At 43.3% G+C, this 23,586-nt stretch overlaps 1 long non-coding RNA gene across 1 annotated transcript in view; it reads right to left on the bottom strand.

The window, feature by feature from the left end:
* Positions 1-8,037: 8,037 nt before the first annotated feature.
* Positions 8,038-23,586, bottom strand: part of LOC137434184 (uncharacterized) — an 85,183-nt gene continuing 69,634 nt past the window's right edge. The window contains exon 3 of the long non-coding RNA XR_010985809.2: positions 8,038-8,669. This is a non-coding gene — a long non-coding RNA (uncharacterized LOC137434184). The remainder of the gene's footprint in view (positions 8,670-23,586) is intronic.

Below are 23,586 nucleotides of genomic sequence, written 5' to 3' on the forward strand. Positions count from 1 at the left end.
TCGTGTGAAGGTCATGACTTTCTGGGCACCTCTTAATGAGCAAAATTTGTTTTGCTATGTACATAGATCAGCAATAACATTTAGTGACAAAAAATCATGGAGCCAACAGTTATTTTTTAGCCACCGATGCCACAATTTTGCCGAAGATAGATGTCTTTTTATGAGGAAAAAAAAGAGAAAAGAAATGAAATCATCACCAACTCAGAGCGATGCCCAAGAAGGCAATTAAAGCGTCAGGTCCGACATATCAACCACTGAGCGGTCGTCATCCGGGACTCTGTGCAATAGTTAAGTATCCTCCCAAGAGGACAGTAGAGTGCCATGTGACTGCAATATGCAGATGATGAGACACAAACTTGTTTTCATCATCCCTTTTCATCGGGTAATGATGAAAACAATGTTGGATCTCCCTATGCATATTGCAGTCTTGTAGTGTCTCCGCTACCTACCTCCATCTTCCCTTGAGAGGAGGCTTTTAACACTGGAAAAAGATGCCTCCTACACACTCCCACATGAAGACCACTCAATGGTTGATCTATTGCTGGGCGGCTCTGCGCTCGTTGGTGGTGCTTTAATTTTTGAATTTGGATCTTCTAAATTAAAAACAGTATTGTTTGCAAAAGGTGACACCTTCTTGCTTGTGTCTCTCCTCAACACCATAAGGCTTGTCCATATTCCATAAACATTCCACATTGATGGAAAGTGGAAATAAATGAATAAATGAAATAAATAAATGAATGACATGTTTACCTAACCATTTATTCGGGGGAAAATTCGCCAGAACAGAAACAGAACAGAAAGCCGAAAAAACAGAAATCGGGCGCTACTTTTGACTCACCCTGTATACCTGGCATTCGTTGACCTCTTCTCGCTGCCTTTCATTACAATACAACGTTTCATTGTCGTCCTAAGGCGTTTTCTAATTTATTTAACTATTTCAGAGAATAACATTGTCATTCCAGTGTTGCATTTCACTGTGCAGTGATTTTCTATAGAATTTCTCTTATTAGCCCCTGTTGGACTTTGGCCGAAACGGGGCTTATGGATTGGGTCTCGTCCATATGTTTGTGTGTCTGTGCATTCGTGCGTCCGTCCGCAACCATATCTCGGACATGTCTTTACCGATTTTGTTCATACTTGGCACAAAGACAACACATGAGAGTATACGTATGCAGAATTTGTTTTGTAATCCGACCAAAGATGGCCGACTGATGGTCTTTAACTCTATACAGCAAAATCACTAAAACCACGGAAGCGATGACATTTTATGTCTTTTTCTCCTTGTTATTACTAGCAGAGTACCCACCCTACAGGCGATCTAGTTCAAAGGGTGCAACACGTTTTTCTGATACATCCCTTTACTTGGGCGATGTATAGGCAATTGGCCACTGCCTCGATCCCTCTGGAAAATAAAATTCACCAAATCACATATGTAAAGACAAAACATGCGTACTGCTTGTATACATATATAATACACTAGCAGGAGTACCCGGCGTTGCTGGAGAGGAGGAGGGAGGAGGCGGGAGAGGGAGGGGTGAGGTAGGGAGTGGGGGGAGTGGAAGGGGGAGGGGTGCGAGGGGTGAGGAGAGAGGAGGGGAAAGATATACTACATATACATCTTTTGGGGGTGGGGGTGGCTTTGACAGGCCCCTCCGTTTTGGGGGAGGGGAATGAGAAGGAGAAAAATTTTTACCCGTGCAAAGAGTGCTTTAACCTCAGTGTTGCCCAGGTAAAAAAAGGAAATTGTAATACCCTCTGCCACCATCACCAGGTGGCGCTACATGGTACACATTTACATAGAGAATTTACGCCCCTCTCCCAGTCCTCCACACCCCCGCATGAGGCCGCTACCACATAACCTATGTTACCCCTCCCCCCCCAGACAAAGTTGTATTTGTACTTGTACCCCGAGTAAAGTATATAAGTGTTTGTAGCTGGATTAACCGGCATTGCTCAAGCGAAAAAGAAACATTAACATATTTGAAATGAGGGCGAATATAATGGAAAAGCAATTACATCCAAATCATAATTTCACCTTTTCGTTGAATATATGCTGCTGAATGTGCCGTTCATCATGTTTCTGAGTTAAGTATGATGCCGTTCGGGAAGAAGAAGAAGCCTTACCACCAAATTCGTACACTTCCGGAATTGTTTGATTTATTTGTGTTCAAACATTTGCGAATTGTTTTGTATTTATTTATGGGAATGTGTACTTGTATATAATTATAACTGTCATTAATCAAAAAGGCTTAGGCACTCTAGAGTGATATTTTTTAAATCCAAAAAAACGAACTTTTTTTTTCAAAACATTTTTTGGGGCCTAAAACACTCCCAGGAAGTCACTGATGAACCTCTGAAAGCTTGACGAAGATCCGTTCAGCCATCTCTGAGGAAAATGGCGACACACACACACACACAGACAGACAGACAGACAGACAGACCAACTTTGAGAGAGATGTGAAGACAAATATAACGATAGATTGTGGTTATATAACTCGGACAATCGTAATTGCACCCACCTACACACTTGCCCCCTCCTGTTCCCTCCCCTCCCTCCCACAACCTCCACACGCTCCCCAAAGATGGAAAATGCCAAGATTGGCAAAACAAATATTCAAAACTTGATTGAATCAAACAAAATTTTCGCATGCACAAGATACATACATTCATAAATACATACATACATACATACATACATACATACATACATACATACATTCATAAATACATACATACATACATACATACATACATTCATAAATACATACATTCATAAATACATACATACATACATACATACATTCATACATACATACATACATACATACATACATACATTCATAAATACATACATACATACATACATACATACATACGTTCATTCGTTCGTTCCATCATATATAGATTATTACGATTACTATTATTAACGCACAGGTTGTAAACCTGGTGCGTTATAGCGTTTGCCTGGGAATTTCGGGCGCTCAAAAGTGAAGCTAGTTTCTGTCGCTCATTTCTGTCGCTCAGATGTGTAAACATGACGTCATCAAATCTATATTTATAGGATAGGTTATAGGAGATATATATGTTATAGGATAGGAATATAGGACCCAAATGACCCAGAGGACCCAAATGACCCAGAGGACTCAAATGACCCAGAGGACCCAAATGACCCAGAGGACCCAAATGACCCAGAGGACCCAAATGACCCAAATGACCCAGAGGACCCAAATGACCCAGAGGACCCAAATGACCCAGAGGACCCAAATGACCCAGAGGACCCAAATGACCCAGAGGACCCAAATGACCCAGAGGACCCAAATGACCCAAATGACCCAGAGGACCCAAATGACCCAGAGGACCCAAATGACCCAGAGGACCCAAATGACCCAGAGGACCCAAATGACCCAAATGACCCAGAGGACCCAAATGACCCAGAGGACCCAAATGACCCAGAGGACCCAAATGACCCAGAGGACCCAAATGACCCAGAGGACCCAAATGACCCAGAGGACCCAAATGACCCAGAGGACCCAAATGACCCAGAGGACCCAAATGACCGAGAGGACCCAAATTACCCAGAGGACCCAAATGACCCAGAGGACCCAAATGACCGAGAGGACCCAAATGACCCAGAGGACCCAAATGACCCAGAGGACCCAGAGGACCCAAATGACCCAGAGGACCCAGAGGACCCAGAGGACCCAAAGGACCCAAATGACCCAGAGGACCCAAATGACCCAGAGGACCCAAATGACCCAGAGGACCCAAATGACCCAGAGGACCCAAATGACCCAGAGGACCCAAATGACCCAGAGGACCCAAATGACCCAGAGGACCCAAATGACCCAGAGGACCCAAATTACCCAGAGGACCCAAATGACCCAGAGGACCCAAATGACCCAGAGGACCCAAATTACCCAGAGGACCCAAATGACCCAGAGGACCCAGAGGACCCAAATGACCCAGAGGACCCAAATGACCCAGAGGACCCAAATGACCCAGAGGACCCAAATGACCCAGAGGACCCAAATGACCCAGAGGACCCAAATGACCCAGAGGACCCAAATGACCCAGAGGACCCAAATGACCCAGAGGACCCAAATGACCCAGAGGACCCAAATGACCCAGAGGACCCAAATGACCCAGAGGACCCAAATGACCCAGAGGACCCAAATGACCCAGAGGACCCAAATGACCCAGAGGACCCAAATGACCCAGAGGACCCAAATGACCCAGAGGACCCAAATGACCCAAATGACCCAGAGGACTCAAATGACCCAGAGGACCCAAATGACCCAGAGGACCCAAATGACCCAGAGGACCCAAATGACCCAGAGGACCCAAATGACCCAGAGGACCCAAATGACCCAGAGGACCCAAATGACCCAGAGGACCCAAATGACCCAGAGGACCCAAATGACCCAAATGACCCAAATGACCCAGAGGACCCAGAGGACCCAAATGACCCAGAGGACCCAAATGACCCAGAGGACCCAAATGACCCAGAGGACCCAAATGACCCAGAGGACCCAGAGGACCCAGAGGACCCAAATGACCCAAATGACCCAAATGACCCAGAGGACCCAAATGACCCAGAGGACCCAAATGACCCAAATGACCCAGAGGACCCAAATGACCCAGAGGACCCAAATGACCCAGAGGACCCAAATGACCCAGAGGACCCAAATGACCCAAATGACCCAGAGGACCCAAATGACCCAGAGGACCCAGAGGACCCAAATGACCCAGAGGACCCAAATGACCCAAATGACCCAGAGGACCCAAATGACCCAGAGGACCCAAATGACCCAGAGGACCCAAATGACCCAGAGGACCCAAATGACCCAGAGGACCCAAATTCTATGTATGTTTCTATGATGATGTATGTTTTGGTGAAAGTACATAATGTGAATACTAGTAGCAATTTTACAAAAACCATGGCATAATTTCAAATCTTGACCCGAGATGATAATTATGCTACATCATAATTTCCATGTGCCAACCTGGGCGGAATCCAAGTGGATTCACTTGACTTGTTATTATTATGTGTCCCCTACCGGTGTACACCGGAGGGGACTATAGGTTTGCACGCCGTCCCTCCGTCTGTCCGTCAGTCTGTCCGTCTGTCAGTCCGTCAGTCCGTCACGCAAAGAACAGTTATCCGGACTTTTTTTTCTAAACGCTTAATGCTAATGATTTCAAACTTGGCACATGGTTTCCTCATGATAAGTTACAGATCAAGTTCGAACTTCACGACGTTTCGGTCATTTTTGACGAAGTTATGGCACTTTGAACTTTGGGAATTTTGATAATTCTGATGATCCTTAACTCAGTGCCATTTTAAGTTTTAATTTCCTTTAAAAAAGATTTTCTCTGCAATAATAGGACCGATCGAGATCAAATTGTCACCGTAGGGGGGACTCGGTCTGTAGAATATTTTAATGGTAATTATGACGTGCAAACACGAAAACCCCTTTTTCTCTGCAACGGCTGAACAGATCGAGGCCAAACCTTGCAGGCATAATCGCATACGCATAACGAACAAAAAGGTCAGCGAGCATGACGTCATGCGTCACATGGTTTCAGAGTTATGACGTTTTTAAGCATGAACCTTTAAAACCGAGCTCCTCCCTCATTTTTGATCCAATCGAGGGGAAACTTCACAGATCTGTTCAGCATGTCAGTCTACTAAAATGTCCTTTTGGAATTTGCGATAGGGCACGTGGTTTGGCAGATATCGTTAATTAAACGAATTTTTTTTTTTTTAATGGATATCTCTTGTTTATTCCAGAGTTCTCCTCAAGCCGCACAGCGCGCCCTCAGCCTCGTCTCGCGAACGTTAAAAGCGCGACACAGCGCGCGCTTTCGGGAGGGGTGGAGCCAAGCCGAGCAACATATATGTATACATCGATCATTGATCGTGAACCGGAAAATATAATAAATTACTGATATTTAGCGACTCGAAAGGTTCTTTATCAACAACTTATTTTGTCGTGCTTCTGCTGACCTGTCTGCAAGGTGTATAAATCGAAGTCCCGAGTGCGAATCACAGGTGAGCCCGTCCTGAGGTAATTAGCGATTGGGAACGATTCAGAACCTGTGGGTAAATAACCTTTGGTAATTTCCCCAACAGTTTTCCGGATGACAGACTGCTGGTAGGGGACATGTATTGCAGCGCAATACTCAGAATGCTTAGTTATTATTATGGCCTAGCCCATAGGGCAATGCCGTCTGCAACAGCGTTTGTCTCTCCGCCCGGTGTATGTATGTATGTATGACGTATGTTCCCACAAACGTCCACCAATCAGAGCTGAGGATCTAGTCACATGACGGGGGGACAGCATTTAGTAACCATTACAGTTGCATATTTTATGAAAAGGAAATATAATAACCTTCTCTGGAATGTTTTGGGGTCCCAGCAGGTGTCGTAAGGTAGGTATGAGTTTTCAGAAATTCCACAATACAATTATGATTTTGAAATGCGATTCACACGGACGGACCGGACGTTGCTTCTAAATCCGGAAGTGAACAGATGATGATGGTTCGTTGGTTTGATAATATCTCAATACAATTGTGATTTGACATTATATTTGATATATGAATAATATAGTTTTCATTTGTGATTGAAATGATTAATGATGCTGTTTCGAAAGAAAATGTAGAGATATTGAGTTTCAATCAGAATAAGGAAATGACGCAAGGGTTTCCATCCCTGACATTCGCGGATTCCCCATTGCAGTTTCGCCATTGACTAGATATAGCAACATTCAGACTGGGTACGTTTTTTGTCCAAGTCATTCACGAACCTGCTGTCAATGCCTGACATTCGACTGAAGGTGGCACAGGAATGTGGAATTTATTGAAAATAATTTAATACTTAACATTATTTGTTAACTGGTATCTCCACCCAGGTCATACTATTCCTCCTCAACTAAAGTATCAAACAAGCCTGGCTACGCCATTGTTAGACTATCGGTCTTGTTATTTATTACAGGGCAGAAAGTGTAACCTCAATTCTTTTTTTAATAACAGGACCGATGAAAATGAACAAAACAACAAAAACGAGATTCCTTTTAACTTCCATGATATTTTCATTTTCTTTTTATGTTCGACTTACATTCTCATTTTTCTTCTCTGACCTCTGTTCTAATTATCTTGAATCTTGATGATCAAATCCGCTTTTGCAGTTCTCTTTTCTATAACCACAGTGGCCCACATTGCTGGGTTTTCGATGCTCGGCGTTCCTGATCTATAATTGTCTCCTGGACCGTGTTCCCATGATTCTTTTTCCATTTTCTCAAGCAATGGGACCTTTTGGAAATCTACCTCCTACCAACAGTTACTCAGCACGTCATGCTTTATACATAAATCTGCCCATATTATCACCCTCACCCCTCTCCCTTCCCTGCCCCTCATCCTTGTACTCTTCTTTTGTTGCTCCCTCCAAGGTATACTTTTCCTGGGTGCAAAGTTCTTCCTGTTGACAAGACATGACCCGTATGCAGCATTGTCGCAATTTGATGTGGGTGAGTAAGACTTACCTAATGTTGTTTTTTTAAGCAATCCTTTTTTCGCTTTCCTTACATTCCATATAAAGAGAGTTAGGATGACAGTGTAATGTGTTGTTCACACATTGTCATTTCTACCTGTCATGAGACATGTGCTTATTATACGACTGATTTGACTTTTATTATTTTACCTGCTATTGTTCATTCTCAAAATGGGTGTATCTTTGCCATTTTTACCGAATTGGATACAGTTTGCCAATCTATAGTCACAGAAACTGATTGCAAATAAACACAAGTATTTTTTTTTTAACAAATGAGGTGTAGGCCTCGGTGGTGGAGGGGGACACATGTGGTCACATTCCCATGGGATAGGTGAGAGGGAGCCACACATTTCATGACACTGTGACCTAAGGGTCAAATGTTATTCTGTGATGATTTCTTTCTTTGCCTCGAAACCTTTATTATAAAGCTTTTCCCATTCTATGAGCTTTACACGAAAAAAAAAACAAGAAAAAACTCATACCTTCTTCTGATCAAATCAAAGCATTTATTTGAAGGTAAAATTCCCATTTGATTGCAGTTATTTTTTGTTCAGAGTTTCTGCAACCACTGGACAACAATGAAGCTCGGTCCAGATTTTCTTTGCTCTTGCACTTCTTGATCGCAGTGAACCTTGAGAAGTTGAGTGAGACTGTTTTCTTATTTACAGGGTCTCAGGCTCATGGAGGTGCTGTTACGCAAATCAAGCACACACATGCAGACGGAGACGCCGGACAACACATGGCTTTGACTTCAGACAAACACAGACGGTGACATTGGGGGGACAAGGTGACGTAACTTCCCGGAGTAGGCTAGGTACCGCAAAGCCATCCTTATGACGTCACTTTACTCTCCACAACCATCGGGGCATTTCTTAAGAAATCTCCCTCTCTTCTTCCCTCTCCCCAATGCCCTCCACTCCCACTTATGGGATGCCAGCCCACGGCGATAGTCTTTAGTCTTTCTTGTAAATGCTGAGCATCAAGAGGAAGCAGCATGTTCCATCTTTTAAGTCTTTGCTATGGCTCGGCCGGAGAAGGAATTGAACCGACGACCTCCAGACTCGAGAGCCGATGTTCTATCCACAATGGCACCGAGTCTGGTACCATCGTCTCCAGTGATCTGCAAAAAAATTACTTTTACTTTACCATATGACGACGCATACACAATATATACAAATACACCTAAAGAAACACAAATACATTTTCCAAAACAAACACACAATATTGTGTACACATGCACACACCTGTGCATAATTACGAATCACACAAAATGTCGTTTTTGGGTCTATTAAAATAAAATTAGATTCCATATAATCACAGAATAAGTATTTAGGAAAATGTTTCTTCTTTTTAAAAAATCAAACTGCATCACTTAGAGTTGGAGTTCCAGGAAATACGATTGGGATTTTTTATTTTTTGGGGGGATACAAGATCAAGGCTCGTGTAAGAGGTAACATACAACATGCATTTTAAGGCCATTTTCCCTGCTAGAGCGGGGGTTAGCCTTGCGGTCCCCATGACAATCTTCTCCATTTTGCCCTATTTTCTGCATCTCTCCTTGTTAACCCCCTTGCCCGCATTTCTTCTTCCACCATCTTTAGCCAAGTCTTTCTCGGTCTTCCCCGTCCTCTACTTCCTTCTACATCAATTTCCATCACTCTTCTCAACCAGTCACTTTCATCCTTCCTCAACACATGACCAAACCATCTCAGCCTGTTCCTCTGCACAGCATCAATCACAGGCTCTATTCCCATCATCTTTCGCAATTCATCATTTGTCTTCCTCTCTCTCAACGATACTCCGCACATCCATCGAACCATTCGCATTCCACCATTTCCAGCCTTCGTTGCTGCTCTACGTTCATTACCCATGTCTCGCTCCCATAAATCATAACACTTCTCACACATGCAGCATACACCTTTCCCTTCAGCTTCAGCGACACTCTCCTCCTCATCAGCACGCCACTCAGTTCCCGAAACTTCTTCCATGCACATCTCACTCGAGCAACCGTTGCCGAGTCTGATCCACCTTCTCCATTCAGCATGTCTCCGAGGTAGCAAAATGTTTTCACACCTTCCAGCTTCACGCCATCTCCAAGATCCAACTCAACATTTCCTCCATCTGCAGCTCCCTCTGTGCACACCTTACATTTGAATGTAGCTGCCACACTGGTAAATGACCCTCTCAGACCACTACATTTTTGATGAACCCACTCAGCGCACATTGTACATTGAATGGAGTTCAATCCGACACCCTTCCTGCACACAGCACACGGCCACTTCCCAGTTCTTTCCACCTCACCACATGCTTTACCACTTGCCATCACCTTGGTAAGAGGTAACATGATGCTCTTAAATGAAATGAGGGATGCTCTTATCCCTGATTGGCTAGGATGGCTGACAGCCAAGAAATATGAAAGAATGTTCTCACGTGGATGGTGTGATGCTCCCGAAAAGAGGAATCATTTGCTAGTGAGCGCAGAACCAAATAAATTGAGACATCACACTGCAAAAATAATGCAGATGATCATGCAATGAGTAGCCCCAGCTTTTCAGTAAACTGCAAAGAGTAAAGGGAAGTCTTTGATTCGTGAAACTTCATGGAAAGTAATCATCTGCAATTTCAATCGGGTTGGTGTTAAACTTTTGAGTTCATATTAAAGTGATGTCAGGCCAGGAGACTTTCATGAAATCTTGTTTCTCAAAACAGTGGGTGGTCGAGGCTCATGGAACTCACTGAACTACAAATCACGCTACGTACAACTTTTGAACGTTTGTACATTCAACCATTTATCGAGGTCAGTAAATGGTTTGGGAAATGCAAAACGATTTTTAAAAGTACCATTCAAATATATTGTGCGTATCAGCTCCTTTGGAATTAAAGTGTTGGCTTAATGTTCAAGATGGCCGACTTGAGATCTTAAGGTCTTGAGTTCTTGTTGTATAACTACTGTACTTTTAAGTATACTGCTGTATTGTACTTGTATTCTACTCATGGCACTAAACATCTCAATGTTATTACTGCACAAGATGAATACATTGGGCTAATGGGATTCTTGCCTGAAGGCCAACACATTTAAAATACTACAAGGTATTCATGGAATACTTACCCCGCGTAGTCAACTTGGTGCGAGCCAACCCTTCAGTTTTTTTAATAAGAGTTTTTTTCTTTGATCTAATATGGCTGCCAGACCACATGACCGATGACATCATACATTTACATTCTCTAATATAATATAATTGCGAATTGTATGCAAAGTTTGAACAAGATCGGTAAATGCATGTCCAGGAAATGGTTGAGGACGTGGTCAATATCGGGTTTTTTTACAACTAAAATGGCCGCCGGTCTCCCAGTCGGCCATCTTTGATCAGATCGCAAAACAAAGTGAGGTGCACGTGTATGCCGTTATGTGCTGTGCTTGTGCCAAGTTTGAACAAAATCGGTCCATGCATGTTCAAGAAATGGTTGGGGACACATTTAGGTAACAAAATGGCTGCCAGTCGGCCATCGTGGATCTGATCTCGAAAGAAAATGACATGCATATGTACGCCGTCATTCATTATCTGCGTTCCAAGTTTGAACAAGATCAATAAATGCATGTCTGAGAAATTGTTGAGGAAGTGTTCACCATCAGGTTTTTTACACCTAAAATGGTCGCCAGCCGACCATATTTGATGATGTGCATATGTATACCATCATGTATTGTCTTTGTGCCAAGTAGGAACAATCGGTCTGTACATCTCCGAGATATGGTTGCGGACGCATACACACACTGACGGACGGACAGACGAGACCCAATCCATAAGACCCTGTTTTGGACTAAGTCCAACAGGGGGCTAAAAACCTCAATCAATATCTAGCAGGAGGTCAGTGATGCTTACCCATAATCATAAAGCTTCTACTTATTATGTACTTATGTACAAAACACGGTTCATTATTGCTTAGAACGTGTAAGCATACCCCACTCGTATGTATATGGCAAGAACTCGTGTACCGCCTTGTAGTCAGGTTCACTATGTTAACAAATATAATTTCGTTCAAAATTTTGGTAGATTAGCAAAACTATACATTTCTGGAATACTCAGAGCATGAGGAATCCAAAAATCAATGTTTACATTTGCGGAGACACCTTTGCGAAAATGACCCTCAGGACAGTGATGAAGATAGTCAGGTTCACTTTGTTAACAAATATAATTTCGTTCAAAATTTTGGTAGATTAGCAAAACTATACATTTCTGGAATACTCAGAGCATGAGGAATCCAAAAATTAATGTTTACATTTGCGGAGACACCTTTGCGAAATTGACACTCAGGACAGTGATGAAGATAGTCAGGTTCACTATGTTAACAAATTTAATTTCTTTCAAAATTCTGGGATTAGCAAACCTGTACATTTTTGGAATCTTCAGACCATGGAGAATCTGAAAATCAATGTTGGCATTTGCACAGACACCTGCATGGCCGCCATTTTGGATTTTCAAAATGGCCGCCATAAAATACATATTTTGCGCGATCTCGGCTTCTAGTCAACCTAGAAACTTAATTAAATATGCTAATCCTATGTTTTCTGGGTCAAGGAATCCAATAAAGGCCTCAAAATAGTGCTCAGGATTATAGAAAAGCAACAAACAAAGGTAATTGAAAACCATTGTCTTTATATTTGTGATATAACTGTATTACATAATACATGATATTGCAAGTCCTTTGGAGTTATAGGTATGGGTTTATAAAGCAAGAAAGCAGCCTTGTTAGTATCAGATTGAACTACAAGTCCTATACACAGGATCTACGAGGTCTATACCGTTCAGGAATATGCTTTTACAGATCTTCATCACTGTCCTGAGTGTCATTTTCGCAAAGGTTTCTACGCAAATGCAAACATGAATTTTTGGATTCCTCATGCTCTGAATATTCCAAAAATGTATAATTTTGCTAATCTCCAAAATTTTGAACGAAAAAACATAGTGAACCTGACTATTGATATCCTAGGTGCGACAAACGGAGCTCACATTGAAGTGTATCGATGGTGTTCACAAAACTTTGAGTTTCTGTTTCATATAAACCAAATGGTATCGTTGTTTCATTTGTGGTTTTAAATATATTAACAACCAAAGGTGTTCCGGGTCTTTTTGGAACACTCGGATGTCAGGCTGAGGCCAGTATCACCTCCCATCTGAGGACTCCACCCAACATCACTGCCAAGCCTCCAGGATATTTTACGCTACCAGGAAGTTGCATAGTTGCCTTTTTTTCCAGACCTCTAATGAATTGTTGTATCTAATGAGTTTTGCTTGTGGTGGAATTTACATTCTTATTGGTTGGGGTCATGATTTGATCTTTGCATGTTTAATACTGTTTCCTTTCCAAAGGGATTGTTTAAGTTTCGAACTTAATGTTCAGTTTGCTCGCTGCTATCGTTCATTTGAAGGGTAGATGTGGTTTTCATTGTGCAGTATGAGTGTGTGAGTGGGAACAAAATCGGATTCCTTTACTTAGACCAGCTGTTGCATCCTGTTTGGTGAATGACCGTTGTTACAGTGACCATTAGTGCTTGTATTGATGTGTTACAAGACCCCAAGGTTCAATTCACCCGTTCGTCCAAACTTGAGTTTATTTAAATGTAAAACACAAACGGTGCACACAGCACAGCAGACAATGAATTACAAGGAACTTTAACACAGGAGGAGGCCATTCGGCCCATCAGGCCTGCGCAGACCTGCCAATAGCTATAAGTACCCGCGGCCTCCTATCCCAACTACTCATAGATACCAATCTAACTCAACTTTAAACCGATCTGCTGTTTCTGCTGTCACTACCTTTGCAGGGAGAAGCAATTAAGTCTTGACTTCCTGTTCTCCCCTCTCCACTTCTCTGCTTCACATTTATATCCTCAAAGAGAGAACGTTCATGAAACCCCTCATTGCCCCTTACAAAAACAGCTCACAATTTCTAAAACGATTCGGTGTCCGAAAGGAATCAGACGTCTCTTGCACCCTGGTGGTCTTTCTCTGATCCAATCCGATGTACAGGACCATTCTCTGATACAGAACGTTGATTGGTTCTGCCGAAGCGGTTTTTTGGCCAGGGCCATGCCGAGCGGTTTGCCATGTTTTCCCAGTAGCAGTTATGGCAGGAATTTGTAATTTGTTCAGGGTGCCGACAACAGTTCTCCTACTCCTCACGAAAGATACCATATGAGATCTTCAACTTCCACTACCTAATGCCAGCAGACGGGACACCCGGTTGAAAGTGAAACACCGGGATGACGGTTTTACAGCTGGGTCGGGATTCAAACTCAGCTAGGCTAGACGGCTTAGAGGCGAATGTGCTTACCGCTAGGCCATCCTGTCAGCCAGGATCTTTCTAAACAGTAAATAATTTGTGACAATAATGGCTAGGTATTACAAAAGCTGGTCACCAGCATCTGCGGTCGTGACAAACGCTCTTTCAGCCTTGACAGTAAATTAAGCATTGGGAATGCCATTTAAGAAAGCTCTGTTTATGAGCTAGAGGGTATATGGGCATTATGGAGTGTGATGCGTTTATGATTGTACCTGTAGAGCCATTGATTAACAGTTCCTTACATTCTTGGCACTTGGTGGGGTTTGGGCACATATTCCAGTGGAAATGAATTTGCAATTGCCTCAGTGACCCAAGTAAATTATCCAAGACCAGGAAGAGGAGAATTTCATTAAGTTTGCGTCCTGCGCTCATTTCCTTTATGTAATAACTACATAGGACCTTGGGTGTAGGGACTTATTGATAACACGAATGATGTAACCCGTTGTTCAGAAGCATCTGTTGAGATACTGTCTCCAGCAAGATGCCATGGAATTGATTAGAAAATCCAATATACGTGCAAATTGGAAAGCATGGGTGCGTCGGAACCTTGCAATGTCCCAGTGCGGTGGGTGGACTGACACACTTGGTCCCCAATCCAAAGGAGGGCATGCACTGGGCAAGTTCCTGATGAACTGGCAAAAATGGCTATATAACTGGTAAGGTCAGGCTGAGGCCATAAGCTGCCTATAAAAGGCCATGTCATAGCATGGAGAGAGCAGATGCTGGAGAGAATAGCAGTTGGCATGTGGAACAAAAGAAACTGAGCCAGAGAGAAACAGAGGTGGAGGACCATTGACTGCAGCAATTGCTGCTCAAGTCATCAGAAGGATGCTGTTGGCTGGCAATGCCCCCTCCCAAGCGGCCAAGTTGAGCGGGTGATGTTTTGGGTAAAACTGTCGGTAAAGCTGTGCACAGCAAGCAGCCTTCTTGGCATGGAGAGCACCATTGCATAAGGCCATATACTTGCGAGGATCATAGTGAGTGGCTCGTTAGGACCCCAAGGGTTGTGACGTATCCTTGAGATGGTGCCACATCCAGAGTTAAATTTAATAACAGCACATTTGCAAAAAAAGCGTCCACAGGAGAGAAAAAAAAGCCTCTTTAGGCAAGAAAACAGTAGCAGATCTTTCATATGAAGGGCCTTATATGGAACAAATACAAAATTGGGGGGCAACAATTGCATCATATTTGCATATGTAATAAACAGATAGCCTCTTTCGCCCTGTCTGCCCAATTGAATTTGGTATGTGACTCAATTAAGGAGATAGATTACATTGATCATGTGATGTGACATCTCAACGCAGACAGCCCAAAAATCATTAGGAGTAGCATAATGCAGTTGTTTTACTTGAAATAAGAGGCTGGCAGGATGGCCTAGACGCTAGAGGTACGCACACTCACCTCTAAGCTGTCTAGCCTGGGTTTGAATCCCGACTCAGCTATAAGCTGTCATCCTGGTGTTGCACAGGCAGTGTGATTTCTCAATGTGTGTACCATCCCTTGGATGTGTATTAAAAGGGCATCCCAACTGCCGGAATTGGTTGGTGGACGTTATAGATCCTATGGTGGCTTTCGTGGAGAATGGGCGAGCTATTGCTGAAACCATGTACAAATTACAAATTCCTGCTCGAACCTGCATCAGTGGCCTAGCTGCACTCTTAGCCAATGATGCTACTCCACAGCCTTGTGCTGCATACGAAAGAAGAAGACTTGAAATAAGGAAGGGTAACGAAAAGAAAACTAGAACAGCACTCGGTAGAGCGGATCTCCTCCGCCAGGTTGAACAGTTTACGCTTTGTATCCCACTGATAGGCCGGATATGGACTCGGACCTGAACTAAATATATAATCAGCTTGTTATTGGCACCTAGCCAACTCATCCACCAAGTTTTGTCATTATCCATCCACAACTTTTTGAAATATCCTGCTAAATATAGTTTTTGACCCAATCTCTCAACTCAGCAGAATTGAATCAATTCGTCCTCGTCACACACTCAACTTGCCCACCAAGTTTCTTCCGAATCCGTCCATAACTTTTTGAGATCTCCTGCTCACAGATAGGCAGACAGACAAACAGGGTTGAAAACATGACCTCCGTCGACCTTTAGTGGTGAGCTAAAAAAAATCCATCAGCATCTAAGACCTAAGCGCAGCATTCCAGTGTGTGTATGCTCCACCAAGGCCAAAGTAGGAACGGGAGAGGAATCCAAGAAATAAGTCATTGGATTGTTTCAGCAATTCGAATAGCAGTTGCCAATGGAGACAGTTGTGGGTGCAACCATTTAGTGAGGAGCAGAAGGAAAAGGTGGTTCAGACAGGTTTGCCAAATTTAAAAGGTGACCCAACTGAAAGAGCACTTCATTACGGACTAACACGTATGCCTCTCGCCATTAAAATCATCTAAAAAATAACCTTGCAAAGGATGAACTATCAAAGTAGAAGATCATTGCGTACATAACAACTAATATATCAGGTTATGTTGATAACGGTCGGCATTTGGCGTTCATCAATGAGCTGTGATTCATAAAATATGAAGAGTGGATCTTTACCTAAACCCGTCACGAGGAATCTGACTGTTCATGCTGCTGCTGCTTGCGGAATCAGGGAGTGCGGAGTGTTCTACTGATGTCTTCTGTGTCTCTCGACTATTAACAACAGCTGAACGAATGGCAATCATCTTTTTATCTACGTCACCAAAGGTGGATGGAGGTTATGTTTTCACCCCTGTCTGTCTGTTTATTTGTCTGTCTGTCTGTCCGTTTGTGAACAAGATATCTCAAAACGTTGTGGACGGATTCGGACGAAATTTGGCAGAGATGTAGAGTATGTGACAAGGACGACATGATTATATTTTGGTGAAGATCCGGATTCGGATCCGGCTACTATAATTTTTTAAGTGATTCTTCACCATTGGAAGATAGGGACAAAAACTATACATTGTGGGATATCTCAAAAAGTTATGGATGGATTTGGACGAAACTTGTTGGACAGGTTGTGTGTGTGACAAGGAAGAATCGATTCAATTTTGGTGAAGAATGTTTCGACATTATATAAATTCTGTATTGTGATATTCTGGTCTACTCTGAGATACAAAACGTAAACTGTTCACCAGGCGGAGGTTAATAAGGCTCTCTACTGAGTGCCGTTCTAGTTTTACATGAGTCAATGCTTTTTTTTTCTTGCTTTTTTTTGGTATTCAAAGTCAAAAGGAACTTCACCAGAGAGAGTGGGGAGAAACACCAACAGCAAGGTTTAAGGACAAAATAGAGGGAGTCTTGGACAAATAATGGATATAGGGAGGAATGAGGGGTAGAGGATGAGGTTCACAATATGGATACACAGAAGGAAACTCTCAGGAAATAAAAACTGGAATTTCATTGTAATTCCTTCAATGAAGCCCACGTACAGCTGGTCTCGCTCTCTCTGTGTCTCTGTCTCTGTCTCTCTCTCTCTCTGTCTCTCTCTGTCTCTGTTTCTGTCTGTCTCTCTCTGTCTCTGTTTCTGTCTGTCTCTCTTTCTGTCTGTCTCTCTCTCTGTGTCTCTGTCTCTGTCTCTCTCTCTCTGTCTCTCTCTCTGTCTGTCTGTCTCTCTCTGTCTCTGTTTCTGTCTGTCTCTCTTTCTGTCTGTCTCTCTCTCTCTGTCTCTCTCTCTCTCTCTGTCTCTGTCTCTACACAATTCAGCCTCTTTTATTCCCATCCTATATAGTTTTCTATTGTTATAACATCTCTGATCACACCTTTTGTTCTCCCCTAAGTGGTCCACATCACTCAGTTTTGTCTCATTGCTAACAAAGTAGGCACGTTTGAAGTTGAACCTCAATGTAACCAATCAAAACAGCCCAAGTTTACCCTCACTATGTACCTCGGTCGCTTTCAGATTTAAATATATTTTTGCTCAAATTCCACCAAACAATGACGGACTTAGACCCTGAAGGTGTTTGTTAAGATTACAACATCCCTTCCATAATAAGTGTCTTCTTTCTACTGTGTCTGCGACTGTGATAACGTTTTAGATGAATAACGAGAACTGCACTAGGTAGAGCGCATACCTCGGCCAGGGCTGAAATGGTCGTGGGAGGTAGGGGGAGAAAACAAAATCAAAGAAACAAGCAAATACAGCGAAGGAAAGAACTTATCTTCACAAAATACCGACGGGGGGAGGGACCCTAGAGAGACCAGGCCTAGCACGAGGTGCGAACAAAAAACGACTGATTACACACAAGTTTGCAATAATTGCAAAACCAAAACTAACTAGAAACACACTAACACAGACGCAATAAAATAACCAGTGGAAATTTGACAAAGACACGAATGGGAAAATACTCAAACTTCGATGCATGAGAGATTGAAGCAAGCCTCCTCGCTCAGGCCCCGGAAGGGGAAGCCAAGTGGTCCCTTTAATTTTTAGTCCAAGTGGCCCCTTTAACATCCAAGCAACAATTCTTGCAAACTTTTTCATTTCCCAGGCAAAATTAGCGATTTAGAAAACTAGGAAATCAAAGATAAAGAATGATTTGTACAGTACAGGTACCGTAAAATGGGGGGAATAGGGACAGCAAGGTGAATAGGGACACAAAACTGAAAAAAAGTTCGGAAACCTTTTTCGCTGAAAATTGATAACCAGACTGATTTGTTGATATTTGGGTTGAAAGTGTTCTCTTGTTTTTTTTTAAAGCAACTTATAGTCCATATTAACCCCATATATGGGTTAAATAGGAATAAATAGGATTTTTATGGCTGTCCCTATTCACCCCGTTTTACGTGTAAATAGGATCAGTCACTAATACAAAAAAATAATAATCAAGAAATAGGGAGTTTGGAGAAACTTTTTATCCCATATTTTTTTTCATTGGCACCGTGGTTTATATTATGGGTGCATATTATGTGCATCCATCTGAACTATCAATTCAGCAATAAGTTGGAAACTCAGGATTGTTTCTTGATTATTATTTTTTTGTATTAGTGACTGTCCCTATTCACCTGTAAAACGGGGTGAATAGGGACAACCATAAAAATCCTATTTATTCCTATTTAACCCATATATGGGGTTAATATGCACTATAAGTTGCCTTTTAAAAAAACAAGAGAACACTTTCAACCCAAATATCAACAAATCAGTATGGTTATCAATTTTCAGCGAAAAAAGTTTCCGAACTTTTTTTCAGTTTGTGTCCCTATACACCTTGCTGTCCCTATTCCCCCCATTTTTACGGTACCTGTAGCAATGTTCAGAGCATTTTGCGAAAGCCGCATAAATCTTGATTTTCACTGTTACTCGCTTTCCAGCCAACTTGAACTCTTTGAAAGAATGTGGTGTGTAAATGATGATTTTTGTAAAATATCTGATGGCCGCTTGGTGCTTTCTCTCTCGTCATTACTAAATATCATTTGTGCTTTTTTTTTGGAAGCTTAACGTTTTGTTTTCTGTGGGTTCTCCCCTGGTAAAATATGGTAGCTTAACGTTTTGCTGGTTTTAGTTTCCCCGATGGTAAAATTTTAATGTAACTTTGTTTCTTTTGTTTTCACTGTAAGGAATCTTTCTTTTATACTTTTGTAATAAAATAACATAAAAGTCAAGTCTCTCCACTTTTCTGTTCACTATTCCCTTGATTGCTGTGTCTAAATGTTGCCGCATTGCCCCACTGTCCAGAAGTACCTTTTTAGTATCCGGATCTTGTTCTAAATGAGCCTCAAAATTGAATGTAAATAAAAGGGAGGATTAACTTTCATGTTGAAACTATAATCGTTTATTTGTTTTGATAAATTTAAACAATACTTGCCCGAACAAAAGTCGAATCAAACAATCGTGCCTTGTCGGCCTCACAATATTATTGTTCAGTGAAGCAACTTGAATTGTACATGAAGATGAGGAATATTTTATGCCTCCTTGTAATTAGGTATCTATGACTGACCAATTATAGCAGCAGACCGTTCTGATAGTGTCGGTAGAATGTGTCACGTGATATCAAGGCTGTATTTACAGTTACCGGTGGTCTAACTCACCTAAGGTGTTACAGACGAGGCAATGGATCTTCAAAGGCCATTGTCAAGGACCACCACCGAAAAGGGGCAGTGCACAATGGTCACGTGTTTAAAAAAAAAAAAAAGTAAAGAGAGAACCTTCCATTGTTGAGGAGGTCTTGACAGATAAGCAAAACTTAAGGAAAGTCCAAATGGCTGGTGTTGTTGTCTGGGAAGCTCAGGAATGAACACAGCCCTATGCCAGATTATATCAGTGCAATATGGATTGTGAGCAAGGCTGTCTGGGATTTGTAGGGTTGGTTGTCTCTATTTTTGCGATACAGTTCATTGCACTCCATGTGATAAATATTTGAGCCTTTACTGTCATCACAAAATTTATTTTCTCCCTTTGCTCCAATTTCAGAAAGATTTGAGCAGGCTTATGCCCACCTTGTCTTGCAGATTTCTCTTCTTCACCCATAATTCCTTACAAATCGTAAAATTCAATGTTTCATGAAACTATCCCATTTATGATGGTGCGTTCTACTGGAAAATTCACTCTCTGGGACAAAACATTTCTAAAACGTTATCTTTACCACACCATGCATGTAAGTATGCACATAACATCCCAGGCTCACAAGAGTAAAGGCCTACCCACAGATGGTAAGGTTTGTAGAACTTCTCACGACCAGGCACATTTGGATGCTCTGTACATGTACGTGTACAATGGAGAGCTGTTTGATCCCCTTATTAGTGCAAAATTTGCACAAACAACACGGTGGGCCATATGTCGCACTATATGTATATATACATATATATATATATATATGTATATATATATATATATATATATATATATTGTTGCGGATATGAGATTGGCATCCATCCATATCCGCTTGTAAATATTCACCTATTTCCTCCATACTTCCCAACTATCCCCAATCCCCCATTCCCTAGTCCCATTTCCTGTAAACAACACTCTGTAGACCCGACCTCCCCCTATTTCCCCCATTAAATGTCGCATCCAGGTCCACCGCATCTCACGTAGACAACTATAGGACATCTTGCTAGTTATTCTTAGTCTATGTCAGTTAAGGACTCGTTTCCATTAATTCTGACTCTTCGTTGCACCAGAATGTGATTGTATGGCACCGTTAGGAAGTTTAGGACCTCCCAATACCTCCCCGCAGCTCTTCCTCATGGTACAACAACAACAACAACAACAACAACAGCGGCGGCGGCGCGGGGAGTGTGCGTCCTCACTCCGGCTTGGTTGGTAGGGGGTGTTGAAAGGGCACCAAGCCTTTCCAACGAGCCGCCATCGAGCATGTGCTCGACGGGGTTACCACGTAGGGGCTCGCTGTCAGCTCCTCATCAAGGGCGGAGCCCGGTAACCCCCCGCACCCAATAGAAGCGGCGGACCGATTCCATCTGGGGCGGAGCCAACGAGCCGAGGGCGTGTCACTCCCCGCTGAGCATGCGCAGGAAGAGGGAGGTGACGTCAGATGCGCCCTCAGCTTGGACAGAGAAGGACGCCACCTCCGAGCGCTGTGACACCGCCCCGCATCTCTGGACTGGACTGAGCTGTATCCTGTCCCTGAGCCAAGGTGCACCTTGCGCTATCGACTGCCTGTCCTTCCCTGCCATCAATCCCTGTGTAAGTCAGTCTTGTCCCGTTTGTCTGTGGTCTGTCGGGGATAAGATAAGACTGTGACTAAGTGCCCATCTTTTCTGTGTCTTTCCCTCATTACCTTGTAATCTACCCTTCTTTTCCACCACTAATTATATCCTCCTCCGGAGGTCTTGAGAACTGTACCCCTTGTGTCGTTTCATTTATCCCAGCCGTTGTGTCCTTTCCTTCATTGATTTAGCATAGCGCGATTTGGTCAACGTCGGGTGGAATTGGGTAAACTGTGCAAACACGGCGGCCATTCCGCTCGGCCCATCATAACATCTTAAGCCGTGTCCGTAACAATTGGTGTCGGGAAGTGAGATTGGACCCGAAGCGCGCTTCACGCGCTCGAAATTATTAACGGTGAAATTTGTGTTGTTTTAAAATAAAAACCCGAATTTTGAAAGTCGCGCTATGGCAGATCAAGACGGCTGGGTTCCGGTAGAGGAGAGTGAGGCAGGGTCGATCCAGGACCAAATTGAGGGACATGAGGAGAGCGAAGCAGTGAGGGTGGCAGGTTCGCAAAATGGCGCCTCGCACATGGCCACGGCGACCGCGCCCGTAGTAGCGCCGCTGGTAGATTTGAACCTTTTTTTAATACAAATGAAGGCCCTTATGGCCCAGAATAGCGAGAAATTGAGGGAGGACATGGGGTCCAATAGCGAGAAATTGAGGGAGGACATGGGGGCCAATAGCCAACGGTTAGAACAAAGGATGGGGTCCAATAGCGAGAAATTGAGGGAGGACATGGGGGCCCAGATCGGATGGTTAGGGAGTAGAATAGAGGGATTAGGAAACAAATTTGAGGGATTAGACAATAGATTAGGGGAAATACAGGAGGGGTTAACGGGGGTAGAAAACAGAATGGCCGCTCAAGAGAATCAAATGGAAGGGATGAAAAAGGGGTTAGAGGGGTTAGAAAACAGTATGGAAGGCAAATTGAGGGACATGAGGGACCAAGCGGAAAGGGAAGTTTAAAAAATGGGGCAGCAGATAGAGGGGGTCAGAATGGGGGTAGAAACTAAATTGGATGCTCACAGGGAGGAAATGGAGCAGATGAGGGTGGCATCTGGGCAGGAGATGCAAGTGATGGGAGAGGAGATCAGAAGAGGTGTGAGTGAGGAGGTCGGAGGAGTGCGCGAGGAGGTGAGGCACTGTAAGGAGCGCATGGAGAAGGAGGTGAGAAAGGGGACTGTAAAATTGCAAGGTGGTATAGAGGAGTTGACGCTGGGAGTAGAACAACTGACAGTGGGACAAAAGGAGTTGGGGGACCAGGTAAAGAAGAATAAATTTAATTACACCGGTAACCACTTACACCGGTAATAGAGGGTTTAAAATCGACACAGAAGGAGATGAAAAAGGACGTAGGGGTAATTAAAAAAGAGTGTCAGACGGTACACGAGGACCTGACGAGGAAAATGAACAAGGTGGTAGAGGTGATGGAGGTTAAAGAGCGGGAGGTGCGGGAGCACATAGAAAAAAATAAGGTGGAGTTAGAGGAAGAACTTAAGGGGGCGCACGAGGAGATGAAGGAGGTGAAGCAGAAATTAGAAGAAGTGGAAGAAGGGGTGAGCGAAATTAAGAAGCGACGGAGAGAGGATAAGAAAGAGATAAAGGAGGAAGTAAAAGAATTGGTCCAAAGTCTGTGTTCGGATCGTGATGATGTGCTCATTAACCGGATGAGGGATTCGCAGGTGATGGAGGAGAAGCGAAGAGAAAGAGGACCCGGTGTAAGTGGTGACCAATATGGTCGTGCGTATGATGCGCCAGGTGATTTAATAAGCTTGGGGGTCGAGATAGACCCGGATGTTCGTGAGAGGCCAAGAGTGAGGTGTATGGCTGGTCCGGAGGGTATGGAACGAGGGTGCGAGCGAGAGGGTCCGGTGATGGGAGAGGTGCGAGGTGTGGGTGAGCAAGGTTGTGGTGGTATGGAATGGGTAGCGGGTTGCGGAAGTGTGACCCATGCATCGACACCAACAGGGGTAGTTTTTAGAGGGACAGGGGAGGCACGAGAGCCCCTTGGGGGTAATGTACTGTGGGGGCCCGGACGGTTCGGCCCCGCGC

This window comes from Myxine glutinosa, chromosome 10 (genome assembly GCF_964187855.1).
Source record: "Myxine glutinosa chromosome 10, kmMyxGlut1.1, whole genome shotgun sequence".
Classification (NCBI taxonomy): Eukaryota; Metazoa; Chordata; class Myxini; order Myxiniformes; family Myxinidae; genus Myxine; species Myxine glutinosa.